This window comes from Phalacrocorax aristotelis, chromosome 2 (genome assembly GCF_949628215.1).
Source record: "Phalacrocorax aristotelis chromosome 2, bGulAri2.1, whole genome shotgun sequence".
Lineage (NCBI taxonomy): Eukaryota > Metazoa > Chordata > Aves > Suliformes > Phalacrocoracidae > Phalacrocorax > Phalacrocorax aristotelis.
Window position 1 is genome coordinate 55172050 of NC_134277.1, and position 23111 is coordinate 55195160.

The 23111-nt window shown below is 41.5% G+C and overlaps 1 long non-coding RNA gene across 5 annotated transcripts in view; it reads right to left on the reverse strand.

Annotated features, from left to right (window-relative positions):
• The window catches only part of LOC142052877 (uncharacterized), a 40120-nt gene extending 17009 nt beyond the window's left edge, over positions 1-23111 (reverse strand). Inside the window, exons 1-5 of one of the 5 annotated variants that reach the window (XR_012659021.1) lie at positions 23048-23111; positions 20915-20974; positions 20058-20205; positions 19279-19354; positions 8175-16004 (exon numbers count right to left, since the gene is read on the reverse strand). This is a non-coding gene — a long non-coding RNA (uncharacterized LOC142052877). The other 4 variants (XR_012659022.1, XR_012659020.1, XR_012659023.1 and 1 more) reach the window with 4 other exon arrangements.

Here is a 23111-nt window from a genome sequence, read left to right on the forward strand (position 1 = left end):
TGCCTAGCACTGTCAAACCTATATCCTTGTAATTGTAAAATGGGCAATACTAAAAATACCAATAATAATAGTGATGTTGAATACTCATAGCCCTGCTCACCTTCAAGGTACATTGTAGTAACTCTACCACAGCCCACAAATATAAGGACAAATGATATGCTTGTGATCAGTATAGCATCTGATCCATTTATGAAAACAGACCTGCATTGTCTATTTGACAGCAACTCAGGCCAAATCCAAATGGCCAGTCATACATTTATGGTACCCAATTTTCCTCACTATTATAAACTACACATTAGTTGTTAAGTAATTCCTCTTTAACAGAAAGGCAAATTTGGATAATCATGTGCATGCGAAACAGAGCATCAACTGACACCATGTAGAAGATGTAAATTCACCCCCTTTTGTTCTCTCACACATGAGAAGGCATGACCTCTACTAGTCTCTCTTGCTTCCTAATAACTTATGCTACCTACTTTAGAAAACTCCAACATTATTCTACAAAACATGATATACTGGAGAAATGAAACTCTTAAAAAGTTAGTTTCTTTAATTGAATAGGAAGGTGAACCCATTAGTAGTGATGAAGTGAAATTTTTTAATTAGCTAGAAAATAAAAGGAAGATCCTTTGGTAGACATAGGGCAGCAAAGGAATTAAAATTGAAAGAGATGATGGGCAAAACCCTTCTTTCAGATCCATGGGAGTCTATACTCCAATACTGTTTTCTCCCTTGTTGCCCCAAACTCTCCTGTTGACATCAGCATGGGGAGAGGGAGCAGAGCATCAAAGAGGTCTCTGCTCTGCTTGGGGTGTCTCTCAGCAGCTCTTCTTCTTATCCTTTCTTCTTGCCCTCACCTACCTCTTATGCCAGCCCTGCTTAAGAGAAGGCAGGTGGAAATGTTGCATAACTTGGGCTCATAGTCGATTGTACTTTGTGGCCTCAGCTGTGGTAGATGTTGGTGGGTTTTACCCCATAGGGTATAAAATGAGCAGCTCTTTTTTCTCTTGGGTGGGTAAAAGAGAAGGAAAGCTGGAGTCTTGGGTTTGTACTGTGCTGCTGAGGCAAGGGTTGGAGAAATCCTGAGCTCCAGCCCAGTCCCTGGGCTTGCTCTGGGGAGGTCTGCCAGCCTTAGTGTTGGAGCTGGAAATTTTGTTTCTCTGAATAGAAAATACATCGAACCTGCAGCTTGGGAACCATAAAAAAACCCCACAGAACCCCATTCACAGTTGTGTTGAAGCCCATGAACATTCTCAGCTGGCAAAAGTGTTTTTCTTTTTCCCTGAGAAGTCAAAACGCTTGCCTTAAAATTTCAATACAAAATGTTTTGATTGTTCTTTTAACTGGGATTTGAATTTCAAAGTAACCTAGCTTTTATATATTTTTTTTTTGAGAAGTGTTACAGAATCCCAAAATAAAAATGGTAAATTTTATATCAAAATAAACATTTGGTTGGTGTTTTTATTTCAGCCTAGTCATTGAAACTTCTATTTAGTGTAAGAAGGTAAAATTGATAATAAATAAAATATTTAAAAGTGTTCCACTTATCCTTAAACTATATGCTATGAATCCACATGATTAATTTAGCAAAATAAGAATTTTCATTAAAGCACTCAAAAAATAATCCCACCTTGCCCCAAAATGACATTTTTGGTATCTTGTAATTCAGATTAGATTATTTCTTCAAGGAAAAGAAAATTATTTTTCCCCTTCATGATCACAGGACTGAGACAGGGTTGTTTCAATGCCTTAACAATCCAGAGCAATACATATATCTCTGCATCTTTGCTCTTTAAAGTTCCCCACTCTGATCCTTCCTCAGTTGTCTCTAGTGCTACTGCCTCAATTTGCAGAAATGCAAAAGCAGTGGTGTTCTGGAAGCCTTCAAATCGCCCATCTCCATGTAGCAATGCAGTCCTAAAGGGCAATGACAAATGGACCAAGCAATTGTCTCTTGATGTGCAGTTTCCTTGAAGCCACCAAATCAGCAGAGCTGTTGCAAGCAAATTAAAATCAGTGGAAATATGGTTCTTGGCAGAATTAGTCGTATTATATAGGCTCCATTTAAGAGTTATAAAAACTGTTGACCAAGGCACATCTATAGCCTATAATAATCATCACAATTAGAAACAATAAATGTTAATAACTTTGCTTAATTACAGCCTAATTTCTTCAAACACACCTTAAACACAAGATCTGAATTAGCTTTATGTGAAAAGTTTTAAATTACTATTAAGCTGTTAGGATCATTTGGAACAAAGGAAAGACTGATGCAGGTGTTAAATTTTGTAAATAACACAGTTTTTAACTAATTTTATCTGGCAAGCTAAATCATGGCTTTATATGAAAGTCTTTGGAAATTCATCCAATACTTGTAAAGGAAGAACTTAAAGTTTGGTGAGGATATGCTGCCCTATTCAAAGGTAGAAAAAGAGATTAATCTCTTTTCTATAAGCCAAACAATACCAAGCAGTAACTTTTAGGGAGTATCTCCCTGGTACTAAGTGTTATCTCTTTTATGGACTTGAATGGACCATAAATATCCTAGCAAATTAAGACATCTTAATTTTAAATGTTTCCTAACCCATTCTTGTTATACTTTGATGGAGGAATTCACCTGCATCAACTGAGTCAATGCAGCTTACATTTTTGAAAGAGGTCTTACCTTGATAACTTTATTGCTTTTATATAGATATACTTTAGGTGTTTAGGTCTAATGGCAGAATAACTCCAGCAGGAGAGTTGCAGAGATATCCTCTTCTCCTGCCTAAACAGTCTAAAACCAGTTGGTTGGAACACTTGCTTGGTTAATGATGGGCTTGAATCCCATCAGACTGAGAAGGGAATTATATTTGATTGTACCAGGTTGAGGACTCTGGTTTGCTGCATAAAGCCAAGCAGCATCATTATTTTAGAAGGAAATGGCCACAACAGCATTTCCCGAAAGGTCCAATCCTCTTATATTCCTGAGGCACGCCCATAACATACCTTCTGGCTGAAGTCACTGAAGAAACTGAAATAGTGGAGTAGGGAGGCTTCTGGATCCTTGTTAACTGGAATACGCTGGAAATCAGTATTGCCTTGCTCAGAGGTGTGGTGCAAGGTGTGAGACCACTTTGAGGTATGTGGGCACCTCAGAAGCGATGGAGGGCACACAGAGACTAACAGGTTTGGGAGTTTTGCATTGCAACTCTGGACTGAGGTCTCTACCTTCCATACCCATCCTGCTTTAGGCCCCCCCATTTTTTACCAGTGAACCTTTTAAACAGACATCAAAGAACGTAATTTTACTGTGATTGTAGGTTCTGAGGAAAATAGCCGGTACAGTGCTGTTATGCAGCCTGAAACACATACACCACAATGAGATTTACGTTGTCATTTGATACAAAATATTCAGACACCACTACTTACAAGTCAACCCAGTTACAGCAGTTTGCGTTTGCACCTGATATTAGTTGTAAGCATTGTAAGGTCTCAGTACTGCATGGTTGAAGTGTTTGATTTGAAACAAGGCAACAAAAAAGGCTCGTAAATGGCCTAGCTGCATGTAAAAATGCTCATCCACATCTAAAAAGAAAATCATTATAAAATAATCATACTAGTCTAACACTAGGTAATCAGATTCTATTCGCAAATGATTGTAAAACTGGGGTAAAAAATGTAAATGGAGATGAAATGCAACAGTATTAACCAACTATGTTCTAGAGGCCTCCCTTCATTTACTTTTTTTTTTAATCTAAGGGGAAAAATAAGGTACTGCTGTTGGTACATTATTTCTGCTTAATGCACAAGATCAGTAATTAAATATATTTCTGCTGGTCTTGTGGCCATATGCCTGCAATATGTAAAAATATATTTGCTGCTTTTTTTTTTAATTCCTTTTGTTCCCAGTACTGACTGCCTGTCAGAGTGAACCCTCCAGATTCCTGTGTGCTGGTATCCATGGGCTCTTTCTTGCCAAGCTGCCAGTCTGGAGCGTCACACCTTACTGCCTTTAAAGATTGCCCTGCAGAGATAGAGGAAAATGGCAATTTTTACATGATGCAGTCTGGCGGCCCAGGAGATTTGAAGTCAGAACTGGTGCCAAGATTTACCCAGGAGAGCAAGCAGAGGCAAAACAGAGAACCTGGGCCAAAGGAAAAAAAAAAAAAAAGAAAAAAAAGAAAAAAAAAGAAAGCAAAGGAAGAGGGGAGTGAAAGGGAGGAAAGCGTGGCAGAGTCAGAGCAGGTTTTCTGATAAAGGGCAGAACGCAGGGCTAAGCAATGGACACTACATGTTGTTTGCACGTGTTTATTAAGAGGGTCAGGGTCCTAAAGAAAGTCAAAGGGAAGAGGTCGGCTTTTTTTGCATGCCCCAAATTGTAGTAGATTGCAGAATGTAAATGAGACAATTATTACACCAATGCTCATCAAGCTGTGCTGGAAAGACTTCAATAGCCTGATGAATATGCATGCAAATTTGTTAATTAAGTTAATTATTCTGCTGAAAATTCATTTGTCTTCCAAGGACATTTTCCCAATGATTTTAACATGCTTGTGCCATTAGTCATGCTCCATGCTATTTAACATTACTTTTTGTCCACTTTTTCTTTTTTCCTTCCTTCCTTCTTGCTTTTCTGTTCTATTCAGATTTTTTTTCATAAAGCTTTAAAACCAGATGATTGGTTCTCTTAATTGACCCCTGCAATGCTCGAAGATGCTAACAGCCAGCTCTGTAGGAATCCCCTAAAACCAGATTTCATTCAAATACTTCCTTCATATATAAAAAGTCCCTAAAATGTCACCTAGGAAAGAGGGGGTGCCAGGGGGAGAGGAGGCAGGGGGGAGTGAACCTATCTGGCATCATTAGAGCTGGAGTCTGAATGAGTCCACGCAGTGATCAGGAGCGATAAATCTGTCCCTGCTGCAGGCTATTTCCTCAGTCACAGCCTTGGTTTGGCACAGGGAGTTACCTTGCTCTGAAAGGTGTGATCTCCTCACACCTCCCTTCCCTCTGCCTGTACAGCTCTACACAGAAACATATGCGTGCAAAGAGGAACAAGAACTGAGATACTTTTCTGTCACCATGAGGGCCAAAACCCGTTGCCATGGCAACAAAAGGGAATAGTGAGTTTAAAAATCATGTCTAAATGGCAAAATGAGATACTTTAAAGAAACAGAAGGATTTTTTTTTCCATTCTGTGAAAGAGAACAGTATTGTTACAACTTCGCATGATTACACTCTCAAAAAACCAGGACCTTTCTCTATCCATTCTTAAATCCCCATCCTTTGAAAATGTCTCAGAGTGCACAATGACTCTTCTACTTTTCTAATATGCATTAGGCTTTTTCTGTAACTCCACAGAACATAGCTGCTGGTTCCTCTAAAGTTCACTTATTCTAGTGTTCACTTATTCTAGTATTCACTTACACTATTCTGTTGCACATGAAAAATAAATTACTTGTTTTTTCTGCAAACAGGAAAAGTTCCAATATGACCATGGGATGCTTTCTGCCTTCCTACAGCAAGAAGGATACCAGGAAAAGCTTAACAGAGGAGGAATTATGAGGAAAGGAAAATTGCAGATAATGGAGTTTAAGAAAATTAATTGGCAAGATTTCTCTTTTGTGCAGTCCTTATACATTACACAGTCTGAATGGCACTGTAGTGTCACATAGATCGTAAACCAATTAGGATGATATTTTAAACCCTGTAATTTCTGTAATTCCATCTGCTTTAGATGGTTTAATTAGTGAAAGTTACAAAAGCCAAATATATTTGAATATTTTGAAATCAAGCCCAAAGGCAAGAAATAAGAGTTACCAAAAACACTTGATGTGCAAGTGGGCATATTGCATGAATATATGAAAAAGGGGAGGGGAAGGTTTTTTCTTTTAATTTTTTTTTTAATGGAATATATGTTAAATGGTATCAGTGGTGAAATCCCAATCACAAAGAAGACAGTGGCAAAATCACCATGGACTCCAAAAGGGTAAGAGTTCATCCCAAATGAAGACAGTCTTTAGTCCAGAGCTGTTTTTCTAGCAGGCGAATAGCTGTTTTCTTAATTATCTAGACCCCCTTCCCACTCCTTCTGAAATCAAATACAAACCCCTCAGTGGGGACTGTCACCAAGCCCTTCATTTGCAATATGTAGTTGGGGGGGCTCTACAATATTTTTGACTTTAAGATGGTGGAAGGAAAGACTGGTCAATGGATATAGCCCTTTCATTTCCAGAATATCTGTCCTGAAGCAATTGCCCCTACTGTTTTATACCTGTAACCTTTGCCCAGTGAACTGGTGAATACTTTGGTTAAAAACTACTTCTTACTTAGCTGGGTTATTAATACACAACATATCCCTGCTCTCATCTTTTTAAAGTCTACAGTGGACCTGATAGTGAGAAACTAAGTCCCATCATTTTCTGATGTGTTTCCAAATTGCTAACAGTAAACATCATAGCATGGAAAGCCACTGTGCTGGTTTCTTCACTCTTGCAAATAGTCCAGGACAAGTCCACGAGAAGGGCAATTTGCATGGAAGAGGGTTACGCAAACAACCCATGAAATCACTTTAACATATCGGAAAGGGGAGTGATCGGTCTTTTTTAAAAGGAATTCATCAGAACGTTAAGAATGTCTAAAACCAATTAAATGATTAGTAGCACACCATGTTTGTTTAGCGATGGTATTTCTCCTGCACAGCAGCTGTGCATTATTATGGACCACGAATAGTTTCAGTCACCAGTGACTGACAGCAGCATACTGAAGACAGGGTGTAGGCTATTGCAAAGTCTGTCACCCTCTGATTGAGCCACCGTAGGTGTCCAGGCTGTCCTTGCTCACTCTGAAATATTCCAAGGTAAAACTGTTACTCATAAAAAAGATGACTTGTCTTTCCACTTAACAGGAACACAATACTAGAAGTGAGCTATTAATTCATGGTACCTCCTACAGTTTAAACAAATCACTTTTGTTCTAGCTGTTGTTAGAAATGTCAAGTCAATGAAAATATCTAACATAACAGCAACTGTCAAACAGTGACGATGAAACAGAAAATTTAAGAGGAAGCAACAATTACATAGCTGTGTTTAAAAAAATGGGACTTATAAAATACCTGTGTCATTATAGGGCAACAGTTACTTTTGGTAGCTGTCAAGAAAGGTTTTACTACTAAAATCAAGCACATACTACCCTCTTGCATATTTAGTTCTGTAGCCATTTGCAGTGTGGTACTTCTAGTTAAGAGGAGAGGAAAAATGATAAAAACTCCCCTATCCAAAACCTACATTCTTGGCTTCCATCAAAGGCATATAAGAAGCAGCTGTAAAGATGAAGGACACCTCCTACTCCTGGGATTACACAGCTGCTTGACTCTTGCTCTGCGTAACACTGGCAACCAGCTTGCTTTCCTTTCCACAGCCTACAAATTGCATCCAAGTGTCCTTCTGACCGCTGGTAATTGTCACTATAGGTGGGCCGTGAACACACACCTTTCCTCCCAGTTCACAACCCACTGGTAAGGGGTGGCCTGAGCTTGCTCTCGAAGTTGCTGAGAGCAACTGAATCTTTTGCTAGCAGCTCCATTACACATAAAGCTGGCAGATGACGGACAATAATTTGGACAAACACCACCAACATCTGGAAGCATCAGTAGTTCAGGTAATCTCATCAGGGAAACATATTTGTGGTTGTACACTCTGTTAAATGAGTAAATTTGGGTGACCAATGGATATAGCATTGATATTAATTTTTAAAAAAAGAAAGTGTTATTGCTTAACAGCTGAGAGCCTCCCTGTTCCCTCACTTCATATTTCTTTTTCCCCTGGACGTCATCAGCACATTTCAGGATTAGCTTCCTTCCTGCTCTTTGGCAATCCATGACTTCACTGCAAGAGCATCAAGGATTTAGCCATACAGACATTATTAGGCAAGCCAGGAGCAACAGAAGATCAAGATAAATATTTGTTCCAGGACAAAGCACAAGTAAAATGAAGAAGATTGAAAAAACACAGAACTAGGGACAAAAAGGAAAGAACTAGATACTTATTCAGAGTTATTACAGCAGAACACTACTCTCCCATAAGGGTTAAAATTCCCTCTACAAGTATGTTATATAGAAAAATCCAACACATATCTCCCCACAGGCATAGCCAGTGGAATTAGAGGTCAATGAGATGCCTGATGCTCAGCACTGGGAAGCCAATCTGTCATCTTCTGCAGAGGGATCGCAGGCTGCTTTGCACCAGCAGCCTCCCTGCTGTCTGGCGGCCCCAAGGCTCAGTTGCCCATCAGCTCCCACTGGCAAAGGGGAAGAGCACAGCTCCATTTCCTCAATGTGAAGAGAAGGGAAAAGGCATCTCACCCACCCAAGGAGCAGCTTCTGTACTACTGCCCTTCCTGTTGCTGGAAACCAAATCCTACCAGCCAACTCCCCACAAACTTTCGCTTCCCCTTCTAACAGCAGCAGCACCCACGGGTGAGTTATTCAGGCCCACAAACTCATCACAAGGGGGCTGTTAGCAGCTCCTCTTTCTCCTGCAAGCTATGGCGTCTTGCCAGGTGTGTGAGGTCTGGCCCACCCTGCAGGACACACACGTTCTGCAGAGCTGCAGTGGCTCTGTGGGCTCTGGACTGGCTCCTGAAGTAGGACTGTGCCTCCTGGGCATGGACAGCAGAAGCAGTTTCACCGTGTGATGGAGATGACATTGAGCCCTGACATTTTTCACAAGCCACCAGAGCAGGGAGAATGTTTCCATTTGTTTCCTACACTATCTAAAATCACAAATGGAGAGTGATTTACTGCCCTGACTGAATGTACTATTGACCTCCGACAGTAACTTTGGGCAGAAGTTGACCCATTACATCTCATTACTGCCTTGTCCTGCTCCTATCTCCCTCCAAAAGCACCATTCAAGTTGCACTCAACTTTTACAGACTCAGAGCTGCACTGCAATGTTTCTCGCTTCATGGACCCTCAAGAGAAGTGCTTAATATATCCAGAGGGACCATTTTCCTCAGGGTATTTCCCCTCAAGGATGCACACAACCCTTGTGCTCCTGCATCCTCTGCTGTCTTTTCTATTGTTGACTCTACTGCTAATTGTAGCTGTGGCATGGAGGTAGCAAAACCTTAAGAAATAAAACATTGCTAAGTCTGAGCCTTCAATTGCAAAAGAAACTTACAAGGAGAGTTGACTCAGCACACTACTGCAGAAATTAATTTTCTTTTTTTTTAAATCACACTCAGCCTATTTAAAAAAAAAAAGGAGGGGGGGAAGAAATGGCAATAGACTTATCAGTGAATTAGTCATGGCAGATTTTGGCTCTTCTAACACTGGCAAAGCTACAGAACTATACCTAATCCTGTTGCAGTCTTAAAATTAATGTCGTAGCCCACTCTCATTCTGTGCACTAGAGGATTCATTGTGGTTTTTCCCTTTGCAGGAAGAACTGTATTAAACTCACAAACTGCACAAGTCAAAGCGTACACATCCGGTGCAATCACTCCTTGGGATAACAGTCAAAAATGTCCAGGCAGCCCAGAAGATGAGAGGTTCTTGTGACAGACCTCCAAAAGAGGGGCAGAACTTTGCAAAGGGGACATAGGTTGTCAACACCGCAGTCACGATCAGGCAAGAGCTCAGCATTTCTGGTGCTGTTTGCCAATGGTTGCTACCTTCTTTTCTCATTAGCTTTCCCTACGAAGGCCAACTCCATCCTGTTCTGACAGCACAGCTGTGTTGGTCAGAGGTGCGATAAGATGTGTTCTCTGACAGCGTAAGCTGCCACCACACTCTGGCACGTTATTTTCCTCCAGTTATCATTAACACTTACAGTGAATAAACCTCTTAATGCAGATTGCTGCAAATCCCCATTTGTCTTCTGTTCTTCTAGGCGAAGAAACACAATATGTGTCTGCGCTGCAGTCACAACAAAGACGTCGAGTTCTGCCCACGGTCCAAGCTAGTTTTAAACCAGCAGCCGTGTGGAGGCAGAGCCACCCTACAGACAGCAAGAGACAGATCATCTCCTGCTGAGCATCCCCAGATAGCGCGAGTAAAGCCAGCCCAGGTACACTGCAATCACAGCGGCCACTCTTGGGTAGATACACACTCGAGTGTGTCACAAGTCTCATGACAAAAATCACAAATGTCTTCAGCTGAAGATGCTCCTGTGAGTTTCTTGCCAATGATGAGATAGTTGGGATTTCTCTTGAAATCCCAGTACTTTTGAATCATACAATTGTGTCAGCAATTTCAGCCTCTGGTTTATAAAAAGGAAAGCAAAAAGTAAAACTTTAGCCAGGCAAAAAAGTCAGCAAGTGAGACCTCCCTTCTCAAAAAACCAAAAGGGGAATGAAAAGACAAGCGTCTCTAGAGATTTTTTGAGGGTGGGACGCACATTCATCGTGTTTTGATTTATTCTGTACTTCTCACAAGACTTCATCTGCTGGTCTCTGCAGTGAATGCCAGTGGAAGTTTTGTCATGCTTTGTGCTTGCACTAATGTATGCTTTTCCATACACTTGAAATTTTAGGAAATACATGTCTCTGAGAGTCCAAAAAGTAGTTACATCAACAATTTAGACTGCAGGGTTTTTTATGTTTACTTCAGCGACAGAGCATTTTAAGCTAACACATGCTGAGTGAACATCAGGTTCTTATCCCACGACTCCTCATCGTGATATTACTCCGTTACCCAGTCCAAAGGAACAGGCTTACAATATATTTAAGCTTATGCGATAAAGAAATAACAGACATACTTGGATGGAGGGCTTACTTCCCAGCTCACGGAAGAATAGCGTGTACCCCCAAAGTGCCAGCGGGAGGCACCATGTGGAGGTAGAGAAAGAAAAAAAGGGAAAAAAGCCGAAAAAGACAGACAACCAACAAACCAATGTGTACTTTCACTCCATGGGTCACTACAAAACATAACAGGAAGGGGTGCAACAGCATTTGCAAATGAGCACATCACTAGAATAACTTAGGGGCAATAATTAACCACACGGGGATTACTGTAAACCTTCCCATGCCAATACTGATCTAAATCTTCTTGACCAGAACAGACCAGGGTTAACTTTCAGTGGATTTTATGACTTTGCTTTCAAAGGGGAAGAGGGAGAAAGAGATGCTGAATATAGACTGCAGTCAACATGCACAAATAATGTAATGCCAGTTAAAAAACAATTCACTGGCAAGGATTTATTCTCATTGTTCTATTTTTCTGTTGTGTCATGTGGATTATCCATTTTAAGCTTTTTTTGAAATTACTCAGAGAAGTACAGACTTCTTTGCAAAAGTAAATAGGGCACCGTGATTTCAGCTTTTCCTTTCCTCCTTCCTCTCTTCTTTCCCTTCTGCTCCCTCACTGCCACCCCCCATCCCCTGTTTACAATTTCAACTGTATTTACTGATCATCAGCAAATGTGTAAACGATGTAGTCGGGATGGTTAACATTCTGTTTAGCCAAGATCTTCAACCTTGAGCTTACAAATGTTGCTGTGAGCACTGGTGGCTAAAGACAGAGGTTTTCAATTAGAGCCGTGCAAGTACTTAATGTGTGCATCTGTTCTGCAGAAAGGCTAAACATCTTTAAAATTTTAGCACAAGCGCACTGACATTGCAAAAGGAAAATCAAATGTCATTGAGACACGAATGGTTAAAAAGGTTGCTGAGGATCCTATTTGCATTTTTTGGATGGCTAATTAGGTCACAAGGGTTAATATGTTAAAGAATGGTCTGTCTATTGTTATGTTGGCTGTCAGAGCCTATCTCAATCAAGCATAACTACAGATTAAGGGGCAGCTGTCTTTGATCAAAATCTGAGTCCTTGTTTAGTCTTGGTTCAAAATGAAAAGCCTAACAGTTAATAGTTTAAAATATTTTGTAGCCTAAGTGCCATTGTGAGTAAAAGTCTGCTGAGGAAAACAAAAGCTTTCTTATGAAAAACCAGGGAACTTCTCACAAATTTAAACTCAGTCTGATGCTTTGTATCAGAATAAGGTATGGTGGTGTTGGCACCATTTTTTTCCTCCAAAACGAACAAAAACTGGTCCAGTACCACCCTGTTTCAGGAACTTTCTTAATATGAGCAACATTTGTTGAGGACTTGCATCCCTTCAATATATTGAACTGGAACAAAAACACTATGACAATGGGCATATTCCCCCGTTACAGTGAACAATTACTCGGCAGTCTAGGTTATTTTAATGGACATATCACTTTAAACTAAGCTTTCGCATCTGTTCTGCCCTCTAATTACAAATGCAAAAAGAACATAATTCACAATTGCACCATAAAAAAGGAAGCTGTAAGTGATTTAAATGCAAGTGTATGTTCTTTAGTAAACACAACATGCAATCTGCTATGTTGTTCCCATGTACTGGGAACAAATCAGATGGAAAACCTGATGTACTGGCCAGAGATTTCTCTTCCTCTCTCCCTTTATTCCCCCAGTAGAAGAAAGATTTCACTGTATGAATGAATCTTTTGAAGAAGTAAACTGGTAGAAGAATGAAGTGCATTCTCCTGCCTCCTTCCTATACAGTAGAAGATTGAATAAAGCTGAGCAAGTACTTCACAGTTCGTAATTTATTTAACATATTTTGATGTCTTCTGTCTGCAATCTGTCCCTAAGCAACCTTTTTTTTTTTTTCACTTCTTCTTAAAGAACTAGGAAAAAAATGACACAGACGTTTTTTCCCCTTTTTTGGTCAATACTACATTTTTTTCAATCATTTTCTACCCACTTTTGATTTTTTTCTCTATTGCAGTTACTGCAAATACTGGAGGAATTTTGCTACCATTTTTCTTCCCAACTGAACATGGTTCATAACCAACTTTCAACAACCATCTGATATGTCGGTTTGGGCAGATCCAACTAGTTATTACTGGAACACAAGCTACTTGGTTCAGGTCTCCCTATCACAGTGGTTCTCAGAAGTAGGATGCCAGTTAATGATCACATTTAAAGGTTTTATTTTTCCTCTTAATATTAACTTCAAAGTCACATTTCTCATGTATATATGCCTTATAGGAAACTCGTGTATGAAATCTGTGTACAAATATGTAAATAGCCAGTAAGATAATTTTGATGTCTACTCATTTCTCCCTGTAACACTGTACACAGAGCAACAAAGGTGCAACCAAGAAATCATTTTCTCCAGCCTATCAGCTATACTGCTTGCTTTTCTTCCAGTTTTTACCACAAAACTAGGTGCATGACATGCTTGCTGTGAGTTCCTCACCCACTTCTCAGCCCCATGTATGCTTCTGTAGAGTGGGCTGCAGGATTTCCCTCCACAAAGTCAATGCTCTTACCTAGCAATAAGCCTTACAGAACAGCTACTGTAGGAGCTGGTATTGTGGAGTTTGTAGTTCTGGTTTTGTTTTCCCCCCCAACTATATACACTGTGTACCACACCACAGCACAGGGGAAGACATCAGGAGAAATGCTGATGTGTCTGAAAGTTTTTGCCATTATTTTTCCCCAGCTACTTCTGATATAACCCATTCTCTCACCTACATTCCTCTTCTCTCATTTAGTTTGCCCCATAAGTTTATGGAAGGGATGGTATAACAGAGAATTGAGCTTTTGAGCTGAATCCTTTGATCCCTGATGTGATGAGGTCTCCAAAGGTATTTGGAAGGAGACCATCACCTACCTGTGAGCTGCACCAGTTATAGGGTATTATCCCCATACTTCACAGATCTGCTGGTCACCACATGCCAGAAGAAACCCTGTTTTCTCAATTATCCCCATCTTTTGACATACAGCATGGTTTCTAGGATGTTTTTTCACCTTTCACAATGGAGGCTGGCCACAGCTATGAGCAGAATGGACCATTGTCCACTTTTTATAGTTCTCTGAGAATCTTATGTAGTAATACCTGTTGAAAGGACCAAACCTCCAAATCTTAAATTTTCCCTTATTTTCATGGTTTTCAGTCTTTTGGTACTCACTTTAATTTTGTAACAGTATCTCAGCAGTGTTTGGTGGTGTGTGACAACGCATGGAACTCCCTATTGATCCTCCATCCCTTAAAACACCTAATTATTGTGGCTAAACAGCTGAGGAACAGCAGTGCCCACATGCTCCTGTCGCTGCTCCACAGCAGAAACAGATCTAGTTAGAGAATCCTGAGAAAGGCTTGAAGCTTAAGGATGTAAAGCTTTGGGGAAAAACATGGATCTGCAGATTTCACTGACGGCTGCCTAAAGCAGAATTTGCATGGCAGCTTGGCAAGCCCGAGCCAAAAAGTGCACTCTGCTGTACATGTGCCCTGGACTTGACGTCATTCTCCAACAGAGATGCAATCCTACGCAGCCTGTGGCACTAATGTCCCAAATGAAATGAATGGGATTTCTTTTGTAAGTCTGAGAGTTCCACTTATAGCAAGACAGAGAGTGAGGGTTCAGCATCATACACAAAGCCTGCTGCAGAGACAAGGGCAGGCAGGCCATGGCCCTGCTAGCCGCTCATACGGACTCTTCTCAGAGTCACCGAGCCATAATCCACAACCAGAGCTACAGCCTAGAAAGTGACTGCCTTACTTCTGATCTGACAAGCCCACACCAACTCCCTCAAAGAAAAGAAAGTCCACAGCAGTGTAAAATTTAGAGAGAAAATCAGATTTCCAGAAAGAAAGTGGATTGAGTGACAGCACAGGAAGCTAAAATGGACATGCAGGACAACACAGACTGGGCACCAGCTTCCAGATGCCTCCCCGGGACGTTCCGTCTGGAGCAAGCAACACTGATACCAGCACAGCTTCCAGGGGGTATATACACAAAGACAGGCAACATCATTCATTGTTTTCCTTTTCTCATTTCTCTCCCCATCTAGTAAACACTGAAAGGCAGCAAAATAGGGGCATCACACCAGGACACGGTGGGGCTGGAGGCTGGGCAGTAATGCTGCAGCACCCCGACCCAGGCGTGCTCTCCCATCGTTCCCTCTGCCGTCCCTGGCTGCAGCTGGCACGGCAAATGGCCGCTTTCTCACCGCAGCAGTTGGTTTCTATTGTTTCTATCGGGCATCAATAGGCCCCCGCCGCTCTGTTTTATCCCCGTAACAGTGAGTGCCCCAGCAAGCTGCTGCAGTGTTTGTCTCCGCCAGTCCCCAGGGACCATAGCAGGGACCACGTTTTTTTTCTCAAGAAATGGCAGGTGCCTGCTCTTTGACAAGGTGAATTCAAGTCTAGCACGGCAGACGTACTGGGAAGAAAACAATCCTTGCCTGGATTGTGCCTCCGGCATGAAAGGCGGTAGTTGGTAACTCCCGTCTGTTCTGGGCAGTTGGGTGCCCTCACATTGGGCAGGAAGGGGAGGTAGCACAGCAGAGGGAAGCAACACTGAGCCCATAAGCAGAACTGGCAGGACCAGTGCCCATAGACCCTGCTTCTTCCTCCTCCCTGCTCCTTCTCCCTGTTTTTGGGCTCTCCACTGCTCTTTGCCCTCTGCAAGGAGCTGAGGTGGGTCGTGTGCCTCAATTTCCCCTGCTTGTTTTGGTTTTTTCTTGTTTGCTCTCCATCCGTCCTGGTGATTCCTCCCCCCGTCCCACAGCAGTAAAATCCCCATTTTAAACAGACCCACACTGACACCACGGTGCTGTACTGGAAGCGGGGTCTTGCTGGCAGCCAGGTCACCGCCTTCCTCTCTGCTGCTCACTGCAGCAGCTGCTGAAAACACCTGTCTCACTATTTTGGCCTCTGAGACCATCCCCTACTCCTGGTCCTACTGGACCATAACCCCCAGAGCAGCCATCCATCTTCTCCTATAGCTCCTGAGGACTATCCTAGTGCTCTCTGCAGGAGCACCCTTTTTGTGCCCTAACTGCAGCAGAAACCACAGAGGTCCCAAATGATACACGAGGAAGCAGAGTTTGGGGCAGAGGAACCATTGTTGCTGGCCTTTCTGGTGGGAGAGAGTTGAGGACTGATAAAACCATCCTATTTGATGTTTTTTTGCTCCCCTTCAATGTCCTACTTCTGGAGCACTGCGAGCCTGCCAGGAAGTAGGCTGACCTAGAGAGAGGAACAGATACGTTTTTGGTGATGAGAAGGGAGGAAGAAATGGGAGGGTTTCTCACTGGTAAGAAATATCCTTCACAGAACTGCATCAAATTTGGCAGCTCTGAGAAATCTTTCTGGATCTCCTTGCCCCATCATATGTCATGGCTAAATGATAGAACACGTTGTTCTCTCACTAAACAAGAGTGCAAAAACCCAGAAAGTAGGACATAGCTTTCTCCCGAGTGGTACCACCTCTCAGCCAAAGACCAGGTGGGCTGCAGGAGGACTTCTGCCACTGTATCTTAAAAAAATGAGGTGGTCTCACCCTCTCTCATGGCAGTTGTGAGTAAAAAGAGTTGCAAAGTAGCACAGACAGATGATAAATCAATACTACAGGAAAGAGCAGGGGTATGTCACATGGTGAAAACCCATCTCACAAAAAGTAAAGTTTTCCATGCTGAAGGGAAGACTGAAAGGTTGAGGCTGAGTAACATTTCAGACACTTTCCAGAAATTCCATATTTCAGCAGGATTATCATGATCTTTTGTAGGGCCAAAATTGCCAAACATTTAACCAACAACTAAAGAAGATTTTTTAAAAATCAAAATCAAAAAAAGAAAATGCAAAAAATAACGATTAAAAGTTCTACTTAAAACTTTTATTCTTGGGATAACTTCATGCACTAGCAAACTACACATGAATATACACATTTTTAACTTCTCCAGTTGCCCCACTGATGTGGCCTTATGTGGCAGAGGGGTCTCATGGCTTTGCTTTGGAAGGACACTGAAGTGCTAGCAGCACTTACAGCCTGAGTACTTCCATTGCAGCCAACCGAGATCATTACATTCCCTGTGATGGATCTGCCTGTAAAGCCTGTATCAAAGGAGGCCCTACTCTATTTGACTCAACTTGACCTTTAAATTCACATTTTTTTCCCATCATTCCTTTTTTTCTTGCAAGAAACAGAAAGTAATCAGAGCTGTACGTTACCACCTCTTCCCCCCCCGCCCCCAACCAAGTTCTTCCACCCTTTAAAGTGCTATGCATACTCCTTTTGGGAATGCAACTCATTTTGGGAACCCAGAAAAGGTCAATTTCTGTATTTGTATCTTTATTTAGCGAATTATGGCAGTGGTATTTCTTCCGTTTTTCCATGTAACTATGTAATACTTCACAGTATGTCTTCTTTACACCACTGTGATATTTTATCACAGCTATTTGCTCAGATAGTGGATATTTCAGTAACTGAATGCCTGCAATTTCTAGACTTTCTATACTGTCCAAATAGGACTACCCAACTTCTGTTAATAATTGGTCATTCCCACACAATGCTTACTAGTGTAGCTATGCTGAATCTTGTTCAAATTAGGAAATTAAAATGTAGAGTTTAAATGGCTTGCTAGGGGAATTACCAAGAGTCAGTAGCGAAGCCAGTCACAAAAAATTCACCGCATCTTTTCTGGATTTGTGACTTCTCCTCCAAGCGCTAGGCCAGTCCAAAACAAATGAGCATAGGATTAGCACCAGAATGTATAGTATTAGATAGCTGATGCTATTTTAAAAGCCGTTTCAGATAAGGAAAAATGTAACAGCCAGGTTTTGTAAAGATGGCAGGTTCCCAAGAGAGGGCTGTGGCTGCTGATGCCACAACAGTTCATCAACTGGATAAGCATATACTTCTGTCTCTGCTAACAAGTCATAGAGCAGAATCAAGGCTGACATGTTTAACTACTTTTAATCTCTTTTCTAATAGGATTAAATCCATTATTCATAGAAATTTGCATATTTTGCAATATGATGCAAAGGTGGGATTCTGCTCTATTCAATTATAAAGGGTGTCATATAGAAGGGACTGGAGCCTACCCAGCTCCACTGATACACTTATTCCTAGCCATGGATATTTTTCCATGTTTAAAATTTTCTATGGAGGAAGTTTTGGCCAACTGTTCTTTCACTTATTCTGGCTACATATACTTGCTTTACTGTAGAACTTAGGCAAACTTCTGTGGGCAGAATATGATCACAATGTTGTGAAAGGTCAGAAAAGATTTTTTTCTAGACTTTTTTCACATTTTGAAATACATCTATTTTCCTAGATTTGAGACAAAGAACCTCACATTTCACAGGTGTTTCAAAATTCTTAGCAGACCTGGAAAAAACTGCAAATGACTGCTTGCAAGTGGGACATTTTGGTATCTCTTTCCCCACCAAATTGAAATGCTAGTATGAGTTCATTAGAAAGCTACCAACAGCATAGCTCCAGCTAATCTTAAGTTCTTCTGAAAGGCAAATTAAAGCTGAAGTGTGAAGAAGTATTTGTACCAAATCCTTGCAAAAGTAGCATGATGCTTTTGAGCCAGTCTACATAATACTGAGCCTCAGAGCTACCAGCAACATGCATTGAAACTGGAGAGTTAACTCCAAAAAAATCTCAAATCATATGCTTAGAAAATGGGAGATACTGGTAAATCATGCCAGAAAGCTAAATCAGATGCAGCCTGAATTGTGCAGCACAGTAAAATTCACTCCTACGAAGAATTTGCACTGAAGATCCCAGAAGTTATCTTCTTCACCTGCTGAAGATGAATTCTCTCCTGAATTTAAAATAATTAACAACAAATTGGCCATACTTATCCTTCAATTTTATGAGTGCAAAGAAAGGATCCAAAAGAAAAAAGGAGGGAAGTGGAACCCAAACCAACAAAGATAATATCATCTGAAGAAAAAAAAAAATAATCTGGCTGGTTCTTAGTGGCAAAACTCAAAACTCAGATATGGCAAAAGGAAAAAAAGGGGGGGTGGGAAGTCTCTTCATGAGAGTTATGGTCCCCTGCAGACCCCCCAGCCAGCCCAGGCCCGCAGGGCGCCCCATTGTCCCCCTGCACCACCGGGCACCAACTTCTCTCGGTGCCCGGGAGGACTCGCTGAAATCCCTGGACCGCAGTGACCTCTAGGGGTAAGCTGAACATCTGCAGGATTCCCCCGGTTCCCGATGAAAAGCGGTTTTCTTCTACACAAAAGGAATCTCCCGATGTTGTTTTTTTTTTTATCTAAGGATCATCCAAAAATCCTTCGCGAGGAGCTCGCCGGTGCATCCAGATACATAAAATTGGGAAGAACTCTTTCCAAATATGAACTTGACCGAAAAGGTTGCTCCTCAGAAAACAAATTAATGTAATGAACTGAGAGAGAATATGATCTCACAGAAAAAAGGAAAATTAAATCAAATAAATCAGAGTCAGACCTTCTGCCTGTTGAACACAGTGGTAAAACTCACACTCACCTTAGTGAGTGAAGGACCCGATGGGTGACTGCCTTCCATTCACTTATTTCTACCCAAAGGGACTCCAGCTACAGTCCTGCAAGAAAAGTAATGTTTTTAAAAATAAGAGCAATCCTCAGCACCTAAAAGCAGATCATTTGTGAATATTGTCCCGTGAGAGCCCATTTCTGCTTTAAAACATTAAGAATCTGATTCGCATTTACTCAGAGATTCCTTTCTCTTGCCAGACCAGAGTAAAAAGGTCTGAAAGGCAGGGTAATGTGTGCTGGCAGGTTATGTTTTAGCACACTCCCCGCTGCATGAGGAATTAAAAGCTCAGTCCCTGTTATTTGTAAAAGTTGTGTAATTAATTTGTGGCATGCATTAAAAAGCTCTGGGGAACTAGAATGGATTAAACTAGTAATTTTACTATTGTTCAGCCAAGCTATACTCTAACTCTCAGGGAGAAGACAGAGGACTATAAACTGGAGGTTGGAGCTTCCAAATCCCACTTCCACTCTTATGCCAGTTGCCAGTAAGGTCCAAACTCTGACTTTCTGGCTATTCACAGGCTTCTCCCCAGAGGTGGCCTGGCCCATACTGGTATTTCAGAGATGAACATTGGTAAGGAGAGGGGTTACACACAGAGAAGCAATTTTTTGGGGATTTCACTGGATGCGTTGTCACTAATGCTAGCACAGGTGGAGCATGGCTGTATGCCTTCACACCCTGGCAGAAGATGAGGGGTATCACCACAGGGTTGTCCGTGGTGCCTGAAGACACAATTTACAAAACCTTACAAAGTGTGGATGTTAGATGTTTGGATCCAGTGTGTGAGATGAGAGGAGAAGGTGCACAGCAGGCTGAAGGAGAAGACAGAAAGTGTGGTTCTTTGTCCAAATAGCTGCTGAGGAGCCGGCTTCCATCTCCTTCCACCATGGACGATTCCTATAAATTCAAAGGTATTTAGGCAACTGGTCCGGTTATTTCCCCAATGTAATTTCACTGCTGTTAAAGATTCAAATAATATGAACCCCTCTGGAGGAAAAAAAAATTCACAAACAAAAGAGCAGCTAGTTAGAAGAGTAATATGGTTGGATTTATTGGACACAGGAGTGTAGACGGGAAATACTGCTTGGTGTGTGTGTATATATATCTACATTAAAAAAAAAAAAAGCCCAATGCTTCTTTAAGCAAGGAAGAATCAGAGCAAAACAGCCTTGCAAATCAATCACCCATTACAAACCAGAACATATTGACATCTCAGTCTGCAGTCACTCAGGATGGGGGCAAAGTCTCCTGATGCGAGCATTGCTCCAGGCTTTCTGAGACATCTGGTCATTTCACTGAAAGGTGAAGACTCTGAACAGAAGTGAATATACATGAAAATTAATTTAAAAGAGGGGGGAAATCCTCTTGCTAGTGCTGTTGGGATGATTTCAGGAAAAAGGGAGGGAGTCAGAGCAATGCAGTGCACTGACTAAGCAACAAGCGTGAAGGGGGACGTGTAACTGAGCTTGCTGCACAGAGCAAAACCGGCATCCAAAGTGATTTTACCATATTTTCATAACCTTACTGGAAACTGGGTAAAAGAAACAAATAATACAAACAGAAGTTAACCGACATAACACGAGAGGTCGCTCTAGAATAGCATTACCCGCATTGACAGCTCCTGTTAATCCTGTGCGGTGGCAAAACCCCAGCAAACACAGCTACCCTGTAGTGCAAGAAAGTTACACCAGACTGCAGACTGAGTTGGTTTTTTTTTTTTTGCCTGCATGTAGCTTTTTCAAACATACATAATCTTTATACATCCATGAACAAAACTGCTATTATATTTTTTTCTCCCACTAATACTCAAAAAAAAAAATCAGATGGGACCAGACTTGAGCCTAATAGCAATGTGCCAGGGTGGGACTAACTCCCACAGAAGAAAAGGAAGGCATCCTCATTGGTTATGGTCATTTGCTGGGAGAAATGTTGTTGCCCACTATAAGCAGTGCGGCTTCACTTCACATACAGCAGTTACCAAATATGAGGGGTGACAAAGTAACCAAAAAATGAAAAGCAATCTATAGAAAATACCAAATCTAGGTGCAGCATCTGAAAACAAGGTCCATTGATGTCCCCTGAGTGTCTTTACTCTGTCTTCAGTAGCTTTAAATCTGTCTTTGTAAACAAAATCTCCTCAACCATGGTTACTTTTCATCTACTGGATTCCCATGTACACGAGGAATTGAGTTATTGCCTGTTTTCTAGTCTGTGAAGTGATGCTGCCTTTGTTAAACATTGGCTCTCTGCTCTTCCCTCAAACTTACAACTCTTCCTGCAACATATGACTTGTTTTCATTGAAAGAAAGCTTGTCATTTTGTTAATAAAATTCACATTTTCAAAGAAAGAAACAGAAACCTCTCTTCTAATTGCCTACACTCATATAAACTAATGATGCTAGGTTGGTAATGAATATGACAAATTCCTGTGGTAATTTGTGCTTCACGCTGGCTCTGTGTGGGCTTGCAATAACATTTGCTACACTAAAAACATGAGGTGAAATCTCGGCCTCATTTGAATCAATGATTTTTTTTTTTCCCTCTTTCAGCCTCCGTGGGGCTGTGCCGTGACAGTGCCTACTGAATTCAGTGGCATTATCTGTTTGATTGCTGTGAACATGGCCATATGGACATATCCTTTGCCACATGGCATCACAAATGAATATCTTATTTTTTTTCCCCCAAGAATTGTAAGATGTTATGCTATGTGAGGGTACCATAAAATATTTAGGTTAAGTCCCTGCTCCCTTCAAAATCAACAATAAAGAATTGCAGTGATCTCAAAGGGACAGGATTTCACCCTAAAATATCCAGAAGGGCAGGTCTCTAACAGGGGAGCACAGGGCACTTATTTAAGCTCAAGTCCTGGAAGCAGTTTTGGTACCATCGTACTGGATTTTCATTCATGCAGCTATCTAAGGATAGGGCATTGCCCTTCTGCTGCTCTTTCCCAGGTTTTAACTGCTTTTCAAAACAAGTGTTTTCTGCTTTTTGCTTCACAAATGTAAGATTTGCTTCCCCCCCACGCCCTTCCCCTAAAGTAATGGGCATCCCTCAATTCAGTGATAACTAGGTAAAGCTGAGCAGCTTAGGATAGACATGGGATCAGGCAAGACGCCATCTCGCCTCCACAATGTGAATCATTTATGACTTCTAGCAAAATTTCTTGAGGAAAGGGGGGAGTGCTCCTCTTAGTTTCCTGTTATTTTATTCAGGATTTTGTTGTTAAAGCAATTATGATAATATTTGAGAAAAAGAGAAGTAGAATACCAAATATAGAGAAAATAGGAGTATGGGAAGGAGGAGGAAACATCTCAGTGTGAAAACAACACATACAGCTGGGGAGTGTCTCGGATATCTTCTGCTTCAGTCAGCACCGGGACAGTATTCATTTAGCATTAAGAAGTATGTCTCAGTTGCATCCCCTCCAAGATGTGGAATGTATAACTATCACAGAAAATTTTCATGCCTAGCACTTCTTTTAAAAATAACCTGCACTGGGGCCAGTTTAGCCAATGACCTAAATAACGCTAACCTTTCCCCTGACTTCTTCCTTTCTCCCCTCAGTCCTTAGGCACACCTCACTCACTGCCCTCTTTCAGCTATCTCAGTTGCCTTCAGCTCCCCAATGAATTAAAGTAGCTCTCTTAAGGCTAGGTACTCCACAGGAATCAGCACCTCCTGGGTCCCTGCCTGAGCCTCATAGCCCCAAAACTTTCAGCTTATTTTCCAGGCATACCTTTGGGAACACCACACTGCGAAGCCACTGAGGCTGATTCAGATCTCTCCCTGTAACCCTGGAC